The sequence below is a fragment of the Protopterus annectens genome, chromosome 2.part1 (assembly GCF_019279795.1).
Source record: "Protopterus annectens isolate FY-2018-M chromosome 2.part1, PAN1.0, whole genome shotgun sequence".
NCBI lineage: Eukaryota > Metazoa > Chordata > Ceratodontiformes > Protopteridae > Protopterus > Protopterus annectens.
The window spans coordinates 1,839,221,941-1,839,247,855 of NC_056729.1; positions in this window are offsets into that span (position 1 = coordinate 1,839,221,941).

Genomic DNA, 25,915 nt, shown 5'->3' on the forward strand with positions numbered 1-25,915 from the left:
AATCACTGTGTATCTTTTTTCTTACAGTTAAACATAATCACTGTGTACCTTTTTTTCTTACAGTTATACATAATCACTGTGTATCTTTTTTCTAACAGTTATACATAATCACTGTGTATCTTTTCTTTCTTACAGTTATACATAATCACTGTGTATCTTTTTTCTAACAGTTATACATAATCACTGTATATCTTTTTTCTAACAGTTCTACATAATCACTGTGTATCTTTTTTCTTACAGTTATACATAATCACTGTGTATCTTTTGTCTTACAGTTATAAGTAATCACTGTGTATCTTTTTTTTCTTACAGTTACACATAATCACTGTGTATCTTTTTTCTAACAGTTATAAATAATCACTGTGTATATTTTTTTCTTACAGTTATACATAATCACTGTGTATCTTTTTTTCTAACAGTTCTACATAATCACTGTGTATCTTTTTTCTAACAGTTCTACATAACCACTGGGTATAATTTTTCTAACAGATATACATAATCACTGTGTATCTTTTTTCTAACAGTTATACATAATCACTGTCTATCTTTTTTCTAACAATTATACATAATCACTGTCTATCTTTTTTATTACAGTTATACATAATCACTGTGTATCTTTTTTCTTACAGTTACTCATAATCGCTGTTTATCTTTTTTCTTCCAGTTATACATAATCACTGTGTATCTTTTATCTTACAGTTATACATAATCACTGTGTATCTTTTTTCTTACAGTTATACATAACCACTGTATATCTATTTGCTAACAGTTATACATAATCACTGTCTATCTTTTTTCTTAGTTATACATAATCACTGTGTATCTTTTTTTCTTACAGTTATACATAATCACTGTGTATCTTTTTTCTTACAGTTATACATAATCACTGTGTATCTTTTTTCTTACAGTTACACATAATCACTGTGTATCTTTTTTCTAACAGTTATAAATAATCACTGTGTATATTTTTTTCTTAGAGTTATGCATCATCACTGTGTATCTTTTTTTCTAACAGTTCTACATAATCACTGGGTATCTTTTTTCTAACAGTTATACATAATCACTGTGTATCTATTTTCTAACAGTTATACATAATCACTGTGTATCTTTTTTTCTAACAGTTCTACATAATCACTGTGTATCATGTTTCTAACAGATATACATAATCACTGTGTATCTTTTTTCTTACAGTTATACATAATCACTGTGTATCTTTTTTCTTACAGTTATTCATAATCACTGTTTATCTTTTTTCTTACAGTTATACATAATCACTGTGTATCTTTTATCTTACAGTTATACATAATCACTGTGTATCTTTTTTCTTACAGTTATACATAATCACTGTCTATCTATTTGCTAACAGTTATACATAATCACTGTCTATCTTTTTTCTTAGTTATACATAATCACTGTGTATCTTTTTTTCTTACAGTTATGCATAATCACTGTGTATCTTTTTTCTTACAGCTATACATAATCACTTTGTATATTTTGTCTAACAGTTATACATAATCACTGTGTATCTTTTTTCTTACAGTTTTACATAATCACTGTGTATCTTTTTTCTAACAGTTCTACATAATCACTGTGAATCTTTTGTCTTACAGTTATACATAATCATTGTGTAACTTTTTTCTTACAGTTATACATAATCACTGTGTATCTTTTTTCTAGCAGTTATACATAATCACTGTGTATCTTTTTTTTCTTACAGTTATACATAATCACTGTGTATCTTTTTTCTTACTGTTATACATAATCACTGTGTATCTTTTTTCTAACAGTTCTATATAATCACTGTGTATCATTTTTTCAAACAGTTCTACATAATCGCTGTGTATCTTTTCTTCTTACAGCTATACATAATCACGGGGTATCTTTTTTCTTACAGTTATACATAATAACTGTGTATCTTTTTTCTTACAGTTATACATAATCACTGTGTATCTTTTTTCTTACAGTTATACATAATGACTGTGTATCTTTTTTCTTTCAGTTATACATAATCACTGTGTATCTTTTTTTCTAACAGTTATACATAATCACTGTGTATCTTTTTTATTACAGTTATACATAATCACTGTGTATCTTTTTTCTAACAGTTCTACTTAATCACTGTGCATCTTTTTTCTTACAGATATACAAAATCACTGTGTATCTTTTTTCTTACAGTTCTACATAATCACTGTGTATCTTTTTTCTTACAGTTATACATAATCACTGTGTATCTTTTTTCTAACAGCTCTACATAATCACTGTGTTTCTTTTTTTTTCTTACAGTTATACATAATCACTGTGTATCTTTTTTTTCTTACAGTTATACATAATCACTGTGTATCTTTTTTCTAGCAGTTATACATAATCACTGTGTATCTTTTTTCTTACAGTTATACATAATCACTGTGTATCTTTTTTCTTACAGTTATACATAATCACTGTGTATCTTTTTTCTTACAGTTCTACATAATCACTTTGTATCTTTTTTCTAACAGTTATACATAATCATTGTGTATCTTTTTTCTTAGTTATATATAATCAGTGTGTATTTTTTTTCTTACAGTTCTACATAATCACTGTGTATCTTTTTTCATACAGTTATACATAATCACTGTGTATCTTTTTTTCTAACAGTTCTACATAATCACTGTGTATCTTTTTTCTAACAGTTATACATAATCACTGTGTATCTTTTTTTCTTACAGTTATACATAATCACTGTGTATCTTTTTTCTTACAGTTATACATAATCACTGTGTATCTTTTTTCTAACAGTTATACATAATCACTGTGTATATTTTTTCTAACAGTTCTACATAATCACTGTGTATCTTTTTTCTAACAGTTATACATAATCACTGTGTATCTTTTGTCTTACAGTTATACATAATCACTGTGTACCTTTTATCTTACAGTTATACATAATCACTGTGTATCTTTTTTTCTAACAGTTATACATAATCACTGTGTATCTTTTTTTTCTTACAGTTATACATAATCACTGTGTATCTTTTTTCTAACAGTTCTACATAATCACTGTGTATCTTTTTTCTAACAGTTCTACATAATCACTGTGTTTCTTTTTTCTTACAGTTATACATAATCACTGTGTATCTTTTTTCTAACAGTTATACATAATCACTGTGTATATTTTTTCTAACAGTTCTACATAATCACTGTGTATCTTTTTTCTAACAGTTATACGTAATCACTGTGTAACTTTTTTCTAACAGTTATACATAATCACTGTGTATCTTTTTTCTTACAGCTATACATAATCTCTGTGTATCTTTTGTCTAACAGTTATACATAATCACTGTGCATCATTTTCATACAGTTATACATAATCACTGTGTATCTTTTTTTCTAACAGTTATACATAATCACTGTGTATCTTCAGTTATACATAATCACTGTGTATCTTTTTTCTTACAGTTATACATAATCACTGTGTATCTTTTTTCTTACAGTTATACATAATCACTGTGTATCTTTTTTCTAACAGTTATACATAATCACTGTGTATCTTTTTTTTCTTACAGTTATACATAATCACTGTGTATCTTTTTTTCTTACAGTTATATATAATCACTGTGTATCTTTTTTCTTACAGTTATACATAATCACTGTGTATCTTTTTTCTTACAGTTATACATAATCACTGTGTATCTTTTTTTCTAACAGTTCTACATAATCACTGTGTATCTTTTTTTCTTACAGTTATACATAATCACTGTGTATCTTTTGCCTTACAGTTATACATAATCACTGTGTATCTTTTTTCTTACAGTTATACATAGTCACTGTGTTTCTTTTTTCTAACAGTTCTACATAATCACTGTGTATCTTTTTTCTTACAGTTCTACATAATCACTGTGTATCTTTTTTTTTACAGTTATACATAATCACTGTGTATCTTCAGTTATACATAATCACTGTGTATCTTTTTTCTTTCAGTTATACATAATCACTGTGTATCTTTTTTCTTACAGTTATACATAATCACTGTGTATCTTTTTTCTAACAGTTATACATAATCACTGTGTATCTTTTTTCTAACAGTTATACATAATCACTGTGTATCTTTTTTCTAACAGTTCTACATTATCACTGTGTATCTTTTTTCTTAGAGTTATACATAATCACTGTGTATCTTTTTTTCTTACAGTTATACATAATCACTGTGTATCTTTTCTAACAGTTATAAATAATCACTGTGTATCTTTTTTTTCTTACAGTTATACATAATCACTGTGTATCTTTTTTTCTAACAGTTCTACATAATCACTGTGTATCTTTTTTTCTTACAGTTATACATAATCACTGTGCATCTTTTGTCTTACAGTTATACATAATCACTGTGTATCTTTTTTCTTACAGTTATACATAATCACTGTGTTTCTTTTTTCTAACAGTTCTACATAATCACTGTGTATCTTTTTTCTTACAGTTCTACATAATCACTGTGTATCTTTTTTCTAACAGTTCTACATAATCACTGTGTATCTTTTTTCTTACAGTTATACATAATCACTGTGCATCTTTTTTCTTACAGTTATACATAATCACTGTGTATCTTTTTTCTTACAGTTATACATAATCACTGTGTATCTTTTTTCTTTCAGTTATACATAATCACTGTGTATCTTTTTTCTTACAGTTATACATAATCACTGTGTATCTTTTTTCTAACAGTTATACATAATCACTGTGTATCTTTTTTCTAACAGTTATACATAATCACTGTGTATCTTTTTTCTAACAGTTCTACATAATCACCGTGTATCTTTTTTCTTACAGTTATACATAATCACTGTGTATCTTTTTTTCTTACAGTTATACATAATCACTGTGTATCTTTTTTCTTACAGTTATACATAATCACTGTTTATCTTTTTTCTAACAGTTATACATAATCTCTGTGTATCTTTTTTCTAACAGTTGTACATAATCACTGTGTATCTTTTTTCTAACAGTTATAAATAATCACTGTGTATCTTTTTTCTAATAGTTATACATAATCACTGTGTATCTTTTTTTCTAACAGTTCTACATAATCACTGTGTATTTTTTCTAACAGTTATACATAATCACTGTGTATCTTTTTTTCTAACAGTTATACATAATCACTGTGTATCTTTTTTCTTACAGCTATACATAATCACTGTGTATCTTTTGTCTAACAGTTATACATAATCACTGTGTATCTTTTTTCTTACAGTTATACATAATCACTGTGTATCTTTTTTCTAACAGTTCTACATAATCACTTTGTATTTTTTTTCTAATAGTTCTACATAATCACTGTGTATCTTTTTTCTTACAGTTATACATATTCACTGTGTATCTTTTTTCTAACAGTTCTACATAATCACTGTGTATCTTTTGTCTTACAGTTATACATAATCACTGTGTATCTTTTTTCTAACAGTTATACGTAATACTGTGTACCTTTTTTCTGACAGTTATACATAATCACTGTGTATCTTTTTTTTCTTACAGTTATACATAATCACTGTGTATCTTTTTTTCTTACAGTTATATATAATCACTGTGTATCTTTTGTCTTACAGTTCTACATAATCACTGTGTATCGTTTTTCTAACAGTTATACATAATCACTGTGTATCTTTTTTCTAATAGTTATACATAATCACTGTGTATCTTTTTTTCAAACACTTCTACATAATCACTGTGTATCTTTTTTCTTACAGTTATACATAATCACTGTGTATCTTTTTTTCTAACAGTTCTACATAATCACTGTGTATCTTTTTTTCATACAGTTATACATAATCACTGTGTATCTTTTGTCTTACAGTTATACATAATCACTGTGTATCTTTTTTCTTACAGTTATACATAATCACTGTGTTTCTTTTTTCTAACAGTTATACATAATCACTGTGTATCTTTTTTTTCTTACAGTTATACATAATCACTGTGCATCTTTTTTCTTACAGTTATACATAATCACTGTGTATCTTTTTTTTCTTACAGTTATACATAATCACTGTGTATCTTTTTTCTAGCAGTTATACATAATCACTGTGTATCTTTTTTCTTACAGTTATACATAATCACTGTGTATCTTTTTTCTTACAGTTATACATAATCACTGTGTATCTTTTTTCTTACAGTTCTACATAATCACTTTGTATCTTTTTTCTAACAGTTATACATAATCATTGTGTATCTTTTTTCTTAGTTATATATAATCAGTGTGTATTTTTTTTCTTACAGTTATACATAATCACTGTGTATCTTTTTTCTTACAGTTCTACATAATCACTGTGTATCTTTTTTCTAACAGTTCTACATAATCACTGTGTATCTTTTTTTTCTTACAGTTATACATAATCACTGTGTATCTTTTTTCTTAGTTATACATAATCACTGTGTATCTTTTTTCTTACAGTTATACATAATCACTGTGTATCTTTTTTCTTACAGTTATACATAATCACTGTGTATATTTTTTCTAACAGTTCTACATAATAACTGTGTATCTTTTTTCTAAAAGTTATACATAATCACTGTGTATCTTTTTTCTTACAGTTATACATAATCACTGTGTATCTTTTTTTCTAACAGTTATACATAATCACTGTGTATCTTTTTTCTAACAGTTATACATAATCACTGTGTATCTTTTTTCTTACAGTTATATATAATCACTGTGTATCTTTTTTCTAACAGTTCTACATAATCACTGTGTATCTTTTTTCTAACAGTTCTACATAATCACTGTGTTTCTTTTTTCTTACAGTTATACATAATCACTGTGTATCTTTTTTCTAACAGTTATACATAATCACTGTGTATATTTTTTCTAACAGTTCTACATAATCACTGTGTATCTTTTTTCCAACAGTTATACGTAATCACTGTGTAACTTTTTTCTAACAGTTATACATAATCACTGTGTATCTTTTTTCTAACAGTTCTACATAATCACTGTGTATCTTTTTTTCTAACAGTTATACATAATCACTGTGTATCTTCAGTTATACATAATCACTGTGTATCTTTTTTCTTACAGTTATACATAATCACTGTGTATCTTTTTTCTTACAGTTATACATAATCACTGTGTATCTTTTTTCTAACAGTTATACATAATCACTGTGTATCTTTTTTCTAACAGTTATACATAATTACTGTGTATCTTTTTTCTAACAGTTATAAATAATCACTGTGAATCTTTTTTTTCTTACAGTTATACATAATCACTGTGTATCTTTTTTCTAACAGTTATACATAATCACTGTGTATCTTTTTTCTAACAGTTATACATAATCACTGTGTATAGTTTTTTTTTAACAGTTCTACATAATCACTGTCTATCTTTTTTCTAACAGTTATACATAATCACTGTGTCTTTTTTTCTAACAGTTATACATAATCACTGTGTATCTTTTTTTCTAACAGTTCTACATAATCACTGTGTATCTTTTTTTCTAACAGTTATACATAATCACTGTTTATCTTTTTTCTAACAGTTATACATAGCCACTGTCTATCTTTTTTTCTTAGTTATACATAATCACTGTGTATCTTTTTTTCTTACAGTTATACATAATCACTGTTTATCTTTTTTCTTACAGCTATACATAATCAATGTGTATCTTTTTTCTAACAGTTATACATAATCACTGTGTATCTTTTTTCTTACAGTTATAAATAATCGCTGTGTATCTTTTTTTCTAACAGTTCTACATAATCACTGTGTATCCTTTTTCTAACAGTTCTACATAATCACTGTGTATTTTTTTCTAACAGTTATACATAATCACTGTGTATCTTTCTTCTTACAGTTATACCTAATCACTGTGTATCTTTTTTCTAACAGTTATACATAATCACAGTGTATCTTTTTTCTAACAGTTATACATAATCACTGTGTATCTTTTTTTTCTTACAGTTATACATAATCACTGTGTATCTTTTTTTCTTACAGTTATATATAATCACTGTGTATCTTTTTTCTTACAGTTATACATAATCACTGTGTATCTTTTTTCTTACAGTTATACATAATCACTGTGTATCTTTTTTTCTAACAGTTCTACATAATCACTGTGTATCTTTTTTTCTTACAGTTATACATAATCACTGTGTATCTTTTGTCTTACAGTTATACATAATCACTGTGTATCTTTTTTCTTACAGTTATACATATTCACTGAGTTTCTTTTTTCTAACAGTTCTACATAATCACTGTGTATCTTTTTTCTTACAGTTCTACATAATCACTGTGTATCTTTTTTCTAACAGTTCTACATAATCACTGTGTATCTTTTTTTTCTTACAGTTATACATAATCACTGTGCATCTTTTTTTTACAGTTATACATAATCACTGTGTATCTTCAGTTATACATAATCACTGTGTATCTTTTTTCTTTCAGTTATACATAATCACTGTGTATCTTTTTTCTTACAGTTATACATAATCACTGTGTATCTTTTTTCTAACAGTTATACATAATCACTGTGTATCTTTTTTCTAACAGTTATACATAATCACTGTGTATCTTTTTTCTAACAGTTCTACATTATCACTGTGTATCTTTTTTCTTAGAGTTATACATAATCACTGTGTATCTTTTTTTCTTACAGTTATACATAATCACTGTGTATCTTTTCTAACAGTTATAAATAATCACTGTGTATCTTTTTTCTTACAGTTATACATAATCACTGTGTATCTTTTTTTCTAACAGTTCTACATAATCACTGTGTATCTTTTTTTCTTACAGTTATACATAATCACTGTGCATCTTTTGTCTTACAGTTATACATAATCACTGTGTATCTTTTTTCTTACAGTTATACATAATCACTGTGTTTCTTTTTTCTAACAGTTCTACATAATCACTGTGTATCTTTTTTCTTACAGTTCTACATAATCACTGTGTATCTTTTTTCTAACAGTTCTACATAATCACTGTGTATCTTTTTTTTCTTACAGTTATACATAATCACTGTGCATCTTTTTTCTTACAGTTATACATAATCACTGTATATCTTCAGTTATACATAATCACTGTGTATCTTTTTTCTTTCAGTTATACATAATCACTGTGTATCTTTTTTCTTACAGTTATACATAATCACTGTGTATCTTTTTTCTAACAGTTATACATAATCACTGCGTATCTTTTTTCTAACAGTTATACATAATCACTGTGTATCTTTTTTCTAACAGTTCTACATTATCACTGTGTATCTTTTTTCTTACAGTTATACATAATCACTGTGTATCTTTTTTCTTACAGTTATACATAATCACTGTGTATCTTTTCTAACAGTTATAAATAATCACTGTTTATCTTTTTTTTCTTACAGTTATACATAATCACTGTGTATCTTTTTTTCTAACAGTTCTACATAATCACTGTGTATCTTTTTTCTAACAGTTATACATAATCACTGTGTATCTTTTTTCTAATAGTTATACATAATCACTGTGTATCTTTTTTTCTAACAGTTCTATATAATCACTGTGTATCTTTTTTCTAACAGTTATACATAATCACTGTGTATCTTTTTTTCTAACAGTTATACATAATCACTGTGTATCTTTTTTCTTACAGCTATACATAATCACTGTGTATCTTTTGTCTAACAGTTATACATAATCACTGTGTATCTTTTTTCTTACAGTTATACATAATCACTGTGTATCTTTTTTCTAACAGTTATACATAATCACTGTGTATCTTTTTTCTAACAGTTATACATAATCACTGTGTATCTTTTGTCTTACAGTTATACATATTCACTGTGTATCTTTTTTCTAACAGTTCTACATAATCACTGTGTATCTTTTGTCTTACAGTTATACATAATCACTGTGTATCTTTTTTCTAACAGTTATACGTAATACTGTGTACCTTTTTTCTAACAGTTATACATAATCACTGTGTATCTTTTTTTTCTTACAGTTATACATAATCACTGTGTATCTTTTTTTCTTACAGTTATATATAATCACTGTGTATCTTTTTTCTTACAGTTATACATAATCACTGTGTATCTTTTTTTCAAACAGTTATACATAATCACTGTGTATCTTTTTTCTAATAGTTATACATAATCACTGTGTATCTTTTTTTAAAACACTTCTACATAATCACTGTGTATCTTTTTTCTTACAGTTATACATAATCACTGTGTATCTTTTTTTCTAACAGTTCTACATAATCACTGTGTATCTTTTGTCTTACAGTTATACATAATCACTGTGTATCTTTTTTCTTACAGTTATACATAATCACTGTGTTTCTTTTTTCTAACAGTTATACATAATCACTGTGTATCTTTTTTCTTACAGTTATACATAATCACTGTGCATCTTTTTTCTTACAGTTATACATAATCACTGTGTATCTTTTTTCTAACAGTTATACATAATCACTGTGTATCTTTTTTCTTACAGTTATAAATAATCACTGTGTATCTTTTTTTTCTTAGTTATACATAATCACTGTGCATTTTTTTTCTTACAGTTATACATAATCACTGTGTATCTTTTGTCTTACAGTTATACATAATCACTGTGTATCTTTTCTCTTACAGTTATACATAATCACTGCATATCTTTTTTTTCTTACAGTTATACATAATCACTGTGTATCTTTTTTCTTACAGTTATACATAATCACTGTGTATCTTTTTTCTAACAGTTCTACATAATCACTGTGTATCTTTTTTTTACAGTTATACATAATCACTGTGCATCTTTTTTCTTACAGTTATACATAATCACTGTGTGTCTTTTTTTTCTTACAGTTATACATAATCACTGTGTATCTTTTTTCTAGCAGTTATACATAATCACTGTGTATCTTTTTTCTTACAGTTATACATAATCACTGTGTATCTTTTTTCTTACAGTTATACATAATCACTGTATATCTTTTTTCTTACAGTTATACGTAATCACTGTGAATCTTTTTTCTAACAGTTATACATAATCACTGTGTATCTTTTTTTCTAACAGTTCTACATAATCACTGTGTATCTTTTTTCTAACAGTTCTACATAATCACTGTGTATCTTTTTATCTTCAGTTCTACATAATCACTGTGTATCTTTTTTCTAACAGTTCTACATAATCACTGTGTATCTTTTTTCAAACAGTTCCTCATAATCACTGTGTATCTTTTTACTAACAGTTCTACATAATCACTGTGTATATTTTTCTAACAGTTCTACATAATTACTGTGTATCTTTTTTCTTACAGTTCTACATAATCACTGTGTATCTTTTTTCTAACAGTTATACATAATCACTGTGTATATTTTTTCTAACAGTTCTACATAATCACTGTGTATCTTTTTTCTAACAATTATACGTAATCACTGTGTATCTTTTTTCTAACAGTTATACATAATCACTGTGTATCTTTTTTCTTACAGCTATACATAATCACTGTGTATCTTTTGTCTAACAGTTATACATAATCACTGTGTATCTTTTTTCTTACAGTTATACATAATCACTGTGTATCTTTTTTCTAACAGTTATACATAATCACTGTGTATCTTTTGTCTTACAGTTATACATAATCACTGTGTATCTTTTTTCTAACAGTTATACATAATCACTGTGTATCTTTTTTTTCTTACAGTTATACATAATCACTGTGTATCTTTTTTCTTACAGTTATACATAATCACTGTGTATCTTTTTTCTTACAGTTATAAATAATCACTGTGTATCTTTTTTTCTTACATTTATACAAAATCACTGTGTATATCTTTTCTTACAGTTATACATAATCACTGTGTATCTTTTTTCTAACAGTTATACATAATCACTGTGTATCTTTTTTCTTACAGTTATACATAATCACTGTGTTTCTTTTTTCTTACAGTTATACATAATCACTGTGTATCTTTTTTTTCTTACAGTTATACATAATCTGTGTTTCTTTTTTCTTACAGTTATACATAATCACTGTGTATCTTTTTTCTAACAGTTCTACATAATCAGTGTGTATCTTTTTTGTAACAGTTATACATGATCACTGTGTATCTTTTTTCTAACAGTTATACATAATCACTGTGTATCTTTTTCTAACAGTTATACATAATCACTGTGTATCTCTTTTTTTTAACAGTTATTCATAGTCACTGTGTATCTTTTTTCTAACAGTTCTACATAATCACTGTGTATCTTTTTTCTAACAGTTATACATAATCACTGCGTATCTTCAGTTATATATAATCACTGTGTATCTTTTTTCTTACAGTTATACATAATCACTGTGTATCTTTTTTCTTACAGTTATCATAATCACTGTGCATCTTTTTTCTAACAGTTATACATAATCACTGTGTATCTTTTTTCTAACAGTTCTACATAATCACCGTGTATCTTTTTTCTTACAGTTATACATAATCACTGTGTATCTTTTTTTCTTACAGTTATACATAATGACTATGTATCTTTTTCTAACAGTTATACATAATCTCTGTGTATCTTTTTCCCTAACAGTTATACATAATCACTGTGAATCTTTTTTCTATCAGTTCTACATAATCACTGTGTATCTTTTTTCTTAGAGTTATACATAATCACTGTGTATCTTTTTTTTCTTACAGTTATACATAATCACTGTGTATCTTTTTTTCTTACAGTTATACATAATCACTGTGTATCTTTTTTTTCTTTCAGTTATACATAATCACTGTGTATCTTTGCTAAAATTATTGGATGCATAGTGGGCCTCACATAAAGCAATGACCCTTGTTTCAAAGAGCTTCTTCTTGGTTAATAAATGTTAAACAAACAAACAAATGCATAAAATAAAATAACCTCACACTCCAGCCCACTGTAGATCCCATGTAATATTTAGACAATGGGAAAACTGTATATCAATACCCTGATTGGAGAACGACCATTCTCCAGCAGGTCATTAATGTACAAGTAATGCCCGGAGAAAAAGGAGTCCGATGCTTCACGGCAGCTGCCGTGGAGCTCGGACTGAAAAAACAGGATGGCCGCCATTATTTTATGCTCACTTATCAGCATCTGTGCTGTTCAGTGAGTGTAAAATAAAAAACAAAATACAGCATGTGTGTGAGAATGTATGTGTGTATGTGAGTAAGTGAGCGACTTGAGTGTGTGTTTCTGTCCGCAAGTGTGTGAATGGGTGCATGAAAGCAGAGAGACTGTGTGTTTGTGAGAGTGAGAGAGAGAGAAAGAGAGATGGATGGAGAGAGTGAGAGTGAAAGCGAGTGATGTGTGAGTGAATGCATGTATTTAAGCAGAGGAGACTGTGTGTGTGTGTGTGTGTGTGTGTGTGTGTGTGTGTGTGTGTGTGTGTGTGTGTGTGTGTGTGTGTGTGTGTGTGTGTGTGTGTGTGTGTGTGTGTGTGTGTGTGTGTGTGTGTGTGTGTGTTTGTATGTGTGTGAAAGCAGAAGAGACTGCATATGTGTATGGGAGAGATAATGTGCTGTATGTTGTATCACTTGCTTATTGTTTTTAACAGTATCTATATTTTTTTTATATTTAGATTTAATGTAAAATGCTTCCTCCAACACCGTTACCATATAGTACAGTCTACAGCAAGTTTGAAACAGTAGGCGGAGGAACTATTTTACATTAAAAATATGTAAAAATATAATATAGTACTTAAAAAAATAAGCAAGTGAAACACAGCAATTTTACAGCGAGCCCATTGGCTAAGTGCAATAATGCCCTCCAGGATGTATCTTAATATGTAATTAACATCCTTCCAGGGGTGTAGAGGCCCTCCAACTGCAGCTTCAAGCCTTACAACACCCCTGGGTGCGCATTAAGTACACATTAACACACACCCTGTCAGGGATTATTGCTTACTTAAGCACACTGGTATGGGCCCATACATCATATAGCACATAAGCAATAAAAAAGAAAATGTAGCTGTCATGTGACTGGGGTAAAACAATCACTCCTACTAAATGTGCATTTCGGTACACTTTCTTTTCTGTTTATGGCACCTAACATAATACAGAAAGCATTTGCAGAAAAGACTATGAATAGAGTATGCTTGGAGCATAGTCATACTATACAACATTTAGTAAGCTGTGTGTCTGCACATTTGCATGGTAAGGAAAACGATTTTGGGAGTCATGATGTCAATCCTTACAGTGTATCCGTATCCTCCATAAGTGAAAACACATCATTCTCACTCTGCTATGGCACATGGAAAAGGACAGTAATACATACCTCTCAACCTCTTAGAGCAAGAGATCTGGGCAAAGTTATAAATAATGGGAGGACAAAGGCCCAAAAATAGGGACAATTTTTAAATATTGCTCTTAAAAACCTAGAAAGTTGATAAATTAACAAGTTTTGCTTTAGCATTGATTTTCTGAAGGGTATGAAATCTGAAACTCATATGTGTGCCATTATTTACTGACTTCAATGTTCAATAATTAGTCACAAATTTGATAGAAAACCACAATTTTATGAAAAATGGACCAAAAATATGAGGCAAAAATCCATGCAGTTGAGCGGTGAGAGGTATGCAGTAATAGAACTGTGAATATTAAGGTCCAGAATTCCTGGCCTTCATGAGTCCAAGTGCTTCTTTATTAAGTGTACACGTTTTGTTGCTCCAGCACTGTTGATGCCCTAACACAAATTGATACAGCCATTGTTTATGATTTCCAGTGTCCTATCTCACCACATCAACATATGGACTCTTCTGTTACTCCAAACCATTTCCAAGACACACTTGTTCTGTATCTACTTAGCGGCCCATTGAGATGATCTCCATTGCCACCCAAGAACCCTTCTACCTTCCTTAAATAATGCAGTACGACACACACCTGAACAACATATATCAGTCATATTCTCCTTCAGACAGCATACGTGTAGGTATGTCATGCCATATGAGATCAGTCATATTCTCCTTCAGACAGCATACGTGTAGGTATGTCATGCCATATGAGATCAGTCATATTCTCCTTTAGACAGCATACGTGTAGGTATGTCATGCCATATGAGATCAGTCATATTCTCCTTTAGACAGCATACGTGTAGGTATGTCATGCCATATGAGATCAGTCATATTCTCCTTTAGACAACATACGTGTAGGTATGTCATGCCATATGAGATCAGTCATATTCTCCTTTAGACAGCATACGTAGGTATGTCATGCCATATGAGATCAGTCATATTCTCCTTTAGACAGCATACATGTAGGTATGTCATGCCATATGAGATCAGTCATATTCTCCTTTAGACAACATACGTGAAGGTATGTCATGCCATATGAGATCAGTCATATTCTCCTTTAGACAGCATACGTGTAGGTATGTCATGCCATATGAGATCAGTCATATTCTCCTTTAGACAGCATACATGTAGGTATGTCATGCCATATGAGATCAGTCATATTCTCCTTTAGACAGCATACGTGTAGGTATGTCATGCCATATGAGATCAGTCATATTCTCCTTTAGACAGCATACGTGTAGGTATGTCATGCCATATGAGATCAGTCATATTCTCCTTTAGACAGCATACGTGTAGGTATGTCATGCCATATGAGATCAGTCATATTCTCCTTTAGACAGCATACGTGTAGGTATGTCATGCCATATGAGATCAGTCATATTCTCCTTTAGACAACATACGTGTAGGTATGTCATGCCATATGAGATCAGTCATATTCTCCTTTAGACAGCATACGTGTAGGTATGTCATGCCATATGAGATCAGTCATATTCTCCTTTAGACAGCATACGTGTAGGTATGTCATGCCATATGAGATCAGTCATATTCTCCTTTAGACAGCATACGTGTAGGTATGTCATGCCATATGAGATCAGTCATATTCTCCTTTAGACAGCATACATGTAGGTATGTCATGCCATATGAGATCAGTCATATTCTCCTTTAGACAGCATACGTAGGTATGTCATGCCATATGAGATAAGTCATATTCTCCTTTAGACAGCATACGTAGGTATGTCATGCCATATGAGATCAGTTTTCAGGAAGAATTGGAAATCTAAGTCTACTTTCTTATTGAACCCCGAATTTATTCATTCAGCCAAATCAGTATTTAAAAGTGAAATTTGTACCATAAAAAAAAACAAATAATATGACATCAGTTAATTGTTGGGAGAAATTGCTGAACTTTGTGAGAAATACTAAATTTTTTTTTCCATATATATATATATATATATATATATATATATATATATATATATATATATATATATATAGGGATGGGCATTGTATATATTTTTTCAGTTGTATTTGTAAACACTTTTGGGTTTTATTTTTTTTAAAACAAAACATTTTAAAAAAAAGAAAGCAGATCATGGAATATTTCATGTAAAAAGAGGAAGAGTGAAAAGAAATATGAAGAGAAATTGTTTCAAAAAAGGGAAAAGACATTAGGTCAGAGTGACACCCACCTTGTCCAAATCTTTTTCATCCCTTTTTCATGACTGTGTCTTGCAGTCAGTGTTTCGTCACTCACTAAACAGTGAACATAATGTGGTTTAGCTCCCCTCTTCCTGTGATTACCCAAAATTGTAATAAACCTCCCAACTTAGCTAAGACTGTGTAGGCCAATTTGTTTTTCACTTATATAATTAATCTTTTTTTTTTTACAGTTATACATAATCACTGTGTATCTTTTGTCTAACAGTTATACATAATCAGTGTATCTTTTTTTTCAGTTATACATAATCACTGTGTATCTTTTTTCTTAAAAGTTATACATAAAACACTGTGTATCTTTTTAACAGTTATACATAATCACTTTTATCTTTTTTTTCAGTTATACATAATCACTGTGTATCTTTTTTTTTAAAAGTTTTACATAATCACTGTGTATCATTTTCTTACAGTTATACATAATCACTGTGTATCTTTTTCTAACAGTTATACATAATCATTGTGTATATTTCTAACAGTTATAAAAATCACTGTGTATCTTTTTTTTTTAAAAGTTATACATAATCATTGTGTATCTTTTTTTTAAAAGTTATAAAAATCACTGTGTATCTTTTTCTTACAGTTATACATAATCACTGTGTATCTTTTTTTTACAGTTCACATAATCACTGTGTATCTTTTTTTTAACAGTTCTACATAATCACTGTGTATCTTTTTCTTAAAAGTTCTACATAATCACTGTGTATCTTTTTTCTAACAGTTCTACATAATCACTGTGTATCTTTTTCTTACAGTATACATAATCACTGTGTATCTTTTTCTTACAGTTTACATAATCACTGTGTATCTTTTTTTTAACAGTTATACATAATCATTGTGTATATTTTTTTTAACAGTTATACATAATCACTGTGTATCTTTTTTTTAACAGTTATACATAATCACTTTTATCTTTTTCAACAGTTATACATAATCACTGTGTATCTTTTTTTTACACTTCTACATAATCACTGTGTATCTTTTTTTTTACAGTTATACATAATCACTGTGTATCTTTTTCTAACAGTTCTTAATCACATCTTTTTTCTTACAGTTATACATAATCACTGTGTATCTTTTTTCTTACAGTTAAACATAATCACTGTGTACCTTTTTTTCTTACAGTTATACATAATCACTGTGTATCTTTTTTCTAACAGTTATACATAATCACTGTGTATCTTTTTTCTTACAGTTATACATAATCACTGTGTATCTTTTTTCTAACAGTTATACATAATCACTGTATATCTTTTTTCTAACAGTTCTACATAATCACTGTGTATCTTTTTTCTTACAGTTATACATAATCACTGTGTATCTTTTGTCTTACAGTTATAAGTAATCACTGTGTATCTTTTTTTTCTTACAGTTACACATAATCACTGTGTATCTTTTTTCTAACAGTTATAAATAATCACTGTGTATATTTTTTTCTTACAGTTATACATAATCACTGTGTATCTTTTTTTCTAACAGTTCTACATAATCACTGTGTATCTTTTTTCTAACAGTTCTACATAACCACTGGGTATAATTTTTTTTTAACAGATATACATAATCACTGTGTATCTTTTTTTTAACAGTTATACATAATCACTGTTTTCTTTTTCTAACAATTATACATAATCACTGTGTTTTCTTTTTTTTACAGTTATACATAATCACTGTGTATCTTTTTTTTTAAAAGTTATCATAATAAATGTTTATCTTTTTTTTTCCAGTTTACATAATCACTGTGTATCTTTTTCTTACAGTTATACATAATCACTGTGTATCTTTTTTTTTACAGTTATACATAACCACTGTATATCTTTTGCTAACAGTTATACATAATCACTGCTATCTTTTTCTTAGTTATACATAATCACTGTGTATCTTTTTTTTTTACAGTTTACATAATCACTGTGTATCTTTTTCTTACAGTTATACATAATCACTGTGATTTTTTTCTTACAGTTACACATAATCACTGTGTATCTTTTTTTTAACAGTTATAAATAATCACTGTGTATATTTTTTTTTTTACAGTTATACATAATCACTGTGTATCTTTTTTTTAACAGTTCTACATAATCACTTTTATCTTTTTTTTAACAGTTATACATAATCACTGTGTATCTATTTTTAAAGTTATACATAATCACTGTGTATTTTTTTTTTAACAGTTTAATAATCACTGTGTATCTGTTTCTAACAGTATACATAATCACTGTGTATCTTTTTTTTTACAGTTATACATAATCACTGTGTATCTTTTTTTCCATTCATAATCACTGTTTATCTTTTTTCTTACAGTTATACATAATCACTGTGTATCTTTTATCTTACAGTTATACATAATCACTGTGTATCTTTTTTCTTACAGTTATACATAATCACTGTCTATCTATTTGCTAACAGTTATACATAATCACTGTCTATCTTTTTTCTTAGTTATACATAATCACTGTGTATCTTTTTTCTTACACTTCTACATAATCACTGTGTATCTTTTTTCTTACAGTTATACATAATCACTGTGTATCTTTTTTCTAACAGTTCTACATAATCACGGTGTATCTTTTTTCTTACAGTTATACATAATCACTGTGTATCTTTTTTTCTAACAGTTCTACATAATCACTGTGTATCTTTTCTAACAGTTATACATAATCACTGTGTATCTTTTTCTTTCAGTTATACATAATCACTGTGTATCTTTTTTCTTTCAGTTATTCATAATCACTTTTTTTATCTTTTTCTTTCAGTTATACATAATCACTGTGTATCTTTTTCTTACAGTTTTACATAATCACTGTGTATCTTTTTTCTTACAGTTATACATAATCACTTTTATCTTTTCTAACAGTTATACATAATCACTGTTATCTTTTTCTTAAATTATACATAATCACTGTGTATCTTTTTTTTACAGTTCTACATAATCACTGTGTATCTTTTTCTTACAGTTATACATAATCACTGTGTATCTTTTTCTAACAGTTTACATAATCACTGTGTATCTTTTTCTTACAGTTATACAAAACACTGTGTATCTTTTTTTTACAGTTAAACATAATCACTGTGTATTTTTTCTTACAGTTATACATAATCACTTTTATCTTTTTTTTAACAGTTATACATAATCACTGTGTATCTTTTTTTTTACAGTTATACATAATCACTGTGTATCTTTTTTTTTAACAGTTATACATAATCACTGTTTTCTTTTTTTTTAACAGTTTACATAATCACTGTGTATCTTTTTTCTTACAGTTATACATAATCACTGTGTATCTTTTTCTTACAGTTATACATAATCACTGTGTATCTTTTTTTTTACAGTTAACATAATCACTGTGTATCTTTTTTTTCTTCAGTTTAAAATCACTTTTTATTTTTTTTTACAGTTATACATAATCACTGTGTATCTTTTTTTTAACAGTTATACATAATCACTGTGTATCTTTTTTCTAACAGTTATACATAATCACTGGGTATTTTTTCTAACAGTTATAAATCACTGTGTATCTTTTTCTAAAAGTTATACATAATCACTGTGTATCTTTTTTTAAAATTATACATAATCACTGTGTATCTTTTTTTTTCAGTTATACATAATCACTGTGTATCTTTTTTCTTACAGTTTACATAATCACTGTGTATCTTTTTCTTCCCGTTATACATAATCACTGTGTATCTTTTTCTTACAGTTATACATAATCACTGTGTATCTTTTTCTTTCAGTTATACATAATCACTGTTTTATCTTTTCTAACAGTTATACATAATCACTGTCTATCTTTTTTTTTAAATTATACATAATCACTGTGTATCTTTTTCTTACAGTTATACATAATCACTGTGTATCTTTTTCTAAAAGTTATACATAATCACTGTGTATCTTTTTTTTTACAGTTATACATAATCACTGTGTATCTTTTTTTTAACAGTTATACATAATCACTTTTTATTTTTTTTTTAAGTTATCATAATCACTGTGTTTTTTTCTTAAAAGTTTACATAATCACTGTGTATCTTTTTCTAACAGTTATACATAATCACTGTGTATCTTTTTCTTAAAAGTTATACATAATCACTGTGTATCTTTTTTTTTAAAAGTTTACATAATCACTGTTTTTTTAACAGTTTTACATAATCACTGTGTATCTTTTTTTTTTACAGTTATACATAATCACTGTGTATCTTTTTTTTTACAGTTATTCATAATCACTGTTTATCTTTTTTTTTACAGTTATACATAATCACTGTGTATCTTTTTTTTTACAGTTATACATAATCACTGTGTATCTTTTTTTTTACAGTTATACATAATCACTGTATCTTTTTTTAACAGTTATACATAATCACTGTTATCTTTTTCTTAGTTATACATAATCACTGTGTATCTTTTTTTTTAAAGTTATACATAATCACTGTGTATCTTTTTCTTACAGTTTTACATAATCACTTTTATATTTTTCTAACAGTTATACATAATCACTTTTGTATCTTTTTTTTTACAGTTTTACATAATCACTGTGTATCTTTTTTTTAACAGTTTCTACATAATCACTGTAATCTTTTTCTTACAGTTATACATAATCATTTTGTCTTTTTTCTTACAGTTATACATAATCACTGTGTATCTTTTTTCTTAAATTATACATAATCACTGTGTATCTTTTTTTTTTACAGTTATACATAATCACTGTGTATCTTTTTTTTTACGTTTAAAAATCACTGTGTATCTTTTTTAAAAGTTTACATAATCACTGTGTATCTTTTTTTTAAAAAGTTATACATAATCACTGTGTATCTTTTTTCTTACAGTTTTACATAATCACTTTTCTTTTTTCTTACAGTTATACATAATCACTGTGTATCTTTTTTTTTACAGTTATACATAATCACTGTGTATCTTTTTTTTTACAGTTATACATAATCACTGTGTTTTTTTTCTAACAGTTATACATAATCACTGTGTATCTTTTTTTTTTACAGTTATACATAATCACTGTATATCTTTTTTTTAACAGTTTACATAATCACTGTGTATCTTTTTTTTTTCAGTTATACATAATCACTTTTATCTTTTTTTTTAACAGTTATACATAATCACTTTTATCTTTTTTTTCAGTTATACATAATCACTGTGTATCTTTTTTTTCGTTCTACAAAACACTGTGATCTTTTTCTTACAGATATACATAATCACTGTGTATCTTTTTTTTTTACAGTTATACATAATCACTGTGTATCTTTTTCTTTCAGTTATACATAATCACTGTGTATCTTTTTTTTAACAGTTTCATAATTTACTTTTTTTTTTTTTTATACATAATCACTGTGTATCTTTTTTTTACAGTTATACATAATCACTGTGTATCTTTTTTTTTACAGTTATACATAATCACTGTGTATTTTTTTTACAGTTATACATAATCACTGTGTATCTTTTTTTTTACAGTTTACATAATCACTGTGTATCTTTTTTTAACAGTTCTACATAATCACTGTGTATCTTTTTTTTTTTACAGTTATACATAATCACTGTGTATCTTTTTTTTTAAATTATACATAATCCAACAGTTTTTTTACATAATCACTGTGTATCTTTTTTCTTACGGGTTTTTTTCATTTTAAAAACTTTGTATCTTTTTTCTTAAAAGTTATACATAATCATTTTGTATCTTTTTTTTTAAATTATAATAATCACTGTGTATTTTTTTCTTAAAAGTTCTACATAATCACTGTGTATCTTTTTCTAAAAGTTATACATAATCACTGTGTATCTTTTTCTTAAAAGTTTACATAATCACTGTGTATCTTTTTTCTTAAAAGTTATACATAATCACTGTGTATCTTTTTTTTTTTAAAAGTTATACATAATCACTGTGTATCTTTTTTTTTAAAAGTTTACATAATCACTGTGTATCTTTTTTTTAACAGTTATACATAATCACTGTGTTTTTTTTAAAAATTTTTTCTTTCAGTTTACATAATCACTGTGTATCTTTTTTTTAACAGTTATACATAATCACTGTGTATCTTTTTTTTACAGTTATACATAATCACTGTGTACCTTTTTTTTTTAAAAGTTTTACTGTGTATCTTTTTTTTAAAAGTTTACATAATCACTGTGTATCTTTTTTTTACAGTTATACATAATCACTGTGTATCTTTTTTCTAACAGTTATACATAATCACTGTGTATTTTTTTCTAACAGTTCTACATAATCACTGTGTTTCTTTTTTTTTTAAAAGTTATACATAATCACTGTGTAACTTTTTTTTAACAGTTATACATAATCACTGTGTATTTTTTTCTCCCGTTTACATAATCCTGTGTATCTTTTTTTAAAAGTTATACATAATCACTGTGCTTTTTTTTTAAAAGTTATACATAATCACTGTGTATCTTTTTTTTTAACAGTTATTTTTAAAAATCACTGTGTATCTTTTTCTTAAAAGTTATACATAATCACTGTTTTTTTTCTTTCAGTTATACATAACAGGGATCTTTTTTCTAACAGTTATACATAATCACTGTGTATCTTTTTCAGTTATACATAACACTTTTATCTTTTTTTTAAAAGTTATAAATAATCACTGTGAAACTTTTTTCAAAAGTTATACATAATCACTGTGTATCTTTTTTTTTAAAAGTTTACATAATCACTGTGTATCTTTTTTTTTAACAGTTATACATAATCACTGTGTATCTTTTTTTAACAGTTTAATAATCACTTTAAACTTTTTTTTTTTTTAGTTATACATAATCACTGTGTTTTTTTTTCCAACAGTTATACATAATCACTGTGTATCTTTTTTTCTAACAGTTTACATAATCACTGTTTTTTTTAACAGTTATACATAATCACTGTGTATCTTTTTTTTTAACAGTTATACATAATCATTTATCTTTTTTTCCCCAGTTATACATAATCACTGTGTATCTTTTTTTTTAAAAGTTATACATAATCACTGTTTATCTTTTTTTTTAAAAGTTAATAATCAATGTGTATCTTTTTTTTTTAAAGTTATACATAATCACTGTGTATCTTTTTTTTTTAAAAGTTATAAAATCACTGTGTATCTTTTTTTTTAAAAGTTTACATAATCACTGTGTATCTTTTTTTTAAAAGTTTACATAATCACTTTTATCTTTTTTTTAACAGTTATACATAATCACTGTGTATCTTTTTCTTACAGTTATACATAATCACTGTGTATCTTTTTCTAAAAGTTATACATAATCACTGTGTATCTTTTTCTAACAGTTATACATAATCACTGTGTATCTTTTTTTCTTTTACATAATCACTGTGTATCTTTTTTCTAACAGTTATACATAATCACTGTGTATCTTTTTTCTAACAGTTCTACATTATCACTGTGTATCTTTTTTCTTAGAGTTATACATAATCACTGTGTATCTTTTTTTCTTACAGTTATACATAATCACTGTGTATCTTTTTTTTTTTACAGTTATACATAATCACTGTGTATCTTTTTTTTTTTGTTATACATAATCACTGTGTATCTTACAGTTATACATAATTTACTGTGTATCTTTTTTCTTACAGTTATACATAATCACTGTGTATCTTTTTTTCTAACAGTTCTACATAATCACTGTGTATCTTTTTTTCTTACAGTTATACATAATCACTGTGCATCTTTTTTTTTTCCTTTACCCGTTATACATAATCACTGTTATCTTTTTTTTTCAGTTATACATAATCACTGTGTTTTTTTTTTTAAAAGTTTACATAATCACTGTGTATCTTTTTCTAACAGTTTACATAATCACTGTGTATCTTTTTTTTTTAAAAGTTATACATAATCACTGTGTATCTTTTTTTTAAAAGTTTACATTAAACACTGTGTATCTTTTTTGTTATACATAATCACTGTTATCTTTTTTCTTTCAGTTATACATAATCACTGTGTATCTTTTTTTTAAAAGTTTATAAATAATCACTGTGTATCTTTTTTCTTAAAAGTTATACATAATCCCCTGTGTATCTTTTTCTAACAGTTTACATAATCACTGTGTATCTTTTTTTTTTAAAAGTTTACATAAACACTGTGATCTTTTTTCTTACAGTTATACATAATCACTGTGTATCTTTTTCTTACAGTTATACATAATCACTGTGTTTTTTTTCTTACAGTTATACATAATCACTGTGTATCTTTTTCTAACAGTTATACATAATCACTGTGTATCTTTTTCTAACAGTTATACATAATCACTGTGTATCTTTTTCTTACAGTTATACATAATCACTGTGTATCTTTTTCTAACAGTTATACATAATCACTGTGTATCTTTTTTCTTACAGTTATACATAATCACTGTCTTTTTTCTAACAGTTATCATAATCACTGTGTATCTTTTTTCTTACAGTTATACATAATCACTGTGTATCTTTTTTCTTACAGTTACATAATCACTGTGTATCTTTTTTTACAGTTATACATAATCACTGTGTATCTTTTCAAATTATACATAATCACTGTGTATCTTTTTCTAACAGTTATACATAATCACTGTGTATCTTTTTCTAACAGTTATACATAATCACTGTGTTTCTTTTTTCTAACAGTTATACATAATCACTGTGTATCTTTTTTTTCTTACAGTTATACATAATCACTGTGCATCTTTTTTCTTACAGTTATAAATAATCACTGTGTATCTTTTTTTTCTTACAGTTATACATAATCACTGTGCATTTTTTTCTTACAGTTATACATAATCACTGTGTATCTTTTGTCTTACAGTTATACATAATCACTGTGTATCTTTTCTCTTACAGTTATACATAATCACTGCGTATCTTTTTTTTCTTACAGTTATACATAATCACTGTGTATCTTTTTTCTTACAGTTATACATAATCACTGTGTATCTTTTTTCTTACAGTTATACATAATCACTGTGTATCTTTTTTCTAACAGTTCTACATAATCACTGTGTATCTTTTTTTTACAGTTATACATAATCACTGTGCATCTTTTTTCTAACAGTTCTACATAATCACTGTGTATCTTTTTTTTACAGTTATACATAATCACTGTGCATCTTTTTTCTTACAGTTATACATAATCACTGTGTGTCTTTTTTTTCTTACAGTTATACATAATCACTGTGTATCTTTTTTCTAGCAGTTATACATAATCACTGTGTATCTTTTTTCTTACAGTTATACATAATCACTGTGTATCTTTTTCTAACAGTTTACATAATCACTGTGTATCTTTTTTCTTTACAGGTTTTTTTTTTACATAATCACTGTGTATCTTTTTTTTCTAACAGTTATTTTTTCATTTAATTTTTTTACTTGTGTATTTTTTTTTCTAACAGTTTTTTTTTTACATAATCACTGTGTATCTTTTTTTCTAACAGTTATTTTTTTATAATCACTGTGTATCCTTTTTTTTTTTCTTTTTTTTAAAAGTTTATACATA